At 38.6% G+C, this 1,701-nt stretch overlaps 1 protein-coding gene across 1 annotated transcript in view; it reads right to left on the bottom strand.

Annotated features, from left to right (window-relative positions):
* TAFA4 (TAFA chemokine like family member 4) overlaps nucleotides 1-1,701 on the bottom strand; it is a 232,445-nt gene that overhangs the window by 35,342 nt on the left and 195,402 nt on the right. The gene's annotated exons all lie outside the window — the stretch shown is intronic.

The following is a 1,701-nucleotide window of genomic DNA, read 5'->3' on the forward strand; positions in this document are numbered from 1 at the left end:
CAACACAGTGCACTGCCTTGGAGTTGGATCTGACTCACAGCCACCCCCTCCTTGGGTTTCTGAGATGGTATCACCATGGAAGCAGATCGCCCACCCTTCCTTCCGAGGAGTGGCTGGTGGGTTTGAACCTCCAGCCTTCTGGTTAGCAGTCAGATGCCTTAGGCACTACACCACCAGAATCATGGGACTGGATAAAATCCTCAAGACAATAATTACCACTAAAGGAATTTTTATTTTTTATTTTTCAAAAAAAGGATCACTTCATTGTGAACATATTGGAAAAGTAAGAAGGAGCAACCAGTGGCTTAAAAAAAGTGAGAGGATGGGTGGTGTTCCATGTGAAGAAAGGCATCAAGGAAAAGGGAGCAATCATGTGGAAATGCTGCTACAAAGACAAGTAAGATGAGCGCCATCAGACATTGTAACAAGAAGGCTGTCTGTGGCTTTTACAAGAAAAGTAACAGTAGAAGAATGGAAGTAAATTCTGACTGGAATGGGTATGAGAGAGAGTGGAAAGTGATAAATTAGAGACAGTAATGGTAGCAACTTCTTGAAAAATTTTCTTATAAAGAGGATTGAAATGAGAGTATAACTGAAAGGAAATACAGTTGTTAGAAATTTATTTTTAAGATGTAAGAAACTACAGCATGTTTGTATGCTGCAAACCCATCTTTTAGTAGGTGGGAGAAAATGAGAAGCTGAGCATAAGTGGAGATGCAGGCTTTTGATAGGACAACAGACAATTCATTTATAGTTCTCCTTCTTTTCCATTTTCTGCATATTGTCCTTGTGGAGGATGATCTATACGGGGAAGGAGACACTGAGGTTCTTACTACGTAAGATTTCACAAAACCATTTAAAAAAAAAAAAAAAGCTTCCTCACACACAAAGCCAGTCTCCAATCAACACTACAAACTGTCTTTCAAGTCCATCAGTCAGACTTTCAGCTATTGTCTAGAACATCTGATTGATTGAATTTCAGTAAGTCAATAAAAGTGATGTTGGAAGGCTGCTTAAATACCACTTCAGGACACTCTCTTAGAATTTGGCAGAACTGAGTTAACCAAGTAGGTAAAGAACTAAAGAGGGGCCTTTGGGAAAATTGAAGTTCTTAAACACTTTTTTTAGACATTTATGATCATGTGGTAAAAGGCAATTATAAAATGAAGAACAGCATATTATACCATAGTTTAATTTTTCCCCTGAAAATGCATGTGACAAAATCCAGTCTAAGAATTATAACCCAGCTATATTTTCCTTTTCCCTTGAGGATCTTCCCCCATGCCCAAGAAATACAATATATTTCCTACCTAGACTCAAGGAAAAATTCCCATTTTCCTAGAACACTGTCTCTTTGTGAAAATAACTACTACTGTTCTGTTCTAATAAGGAACTCTGTTGGTGCAGTGCCTAAGGCATTTGACTGCTAACCAGAATGTTGGCAGTTCAAACCCACCAGCTGCGCCACAGAAGGAAGATGGGGCAATCTATGTCCATAAAGATTTACCACCTCAGAAACCCAATGGGGGTCACTGTGAGTCGGAATGGACTCGATGGCAGTGGGTTTGGTTTGGTTTTGTGGTCTCTGTTCTAATAAACAGTACAATTAAAACTTTTCAATTACAGTTGAAAAATAAAAACAAAACAATAATATGTTCTAACTCAACCTCCTCTAGTTGCTTACCTCAGCTTCTAAAATAT

Source organism: Orycteropus afer, unplaced genomic scaffold (assembly GCF_000298275.1).
Source record: "Orycteropus afer afer isolate SDZICR_OR568_19922 unplaced genomic scaffold, OryAfe1.0 scaffold00149, whole genome shotgun sequence".
NCBI lineage: Eukaryota > Metazoa > Chordata > Mammalia > Tubulidentata > Orycteropodidae > Orycteropus > Orycteropus afer.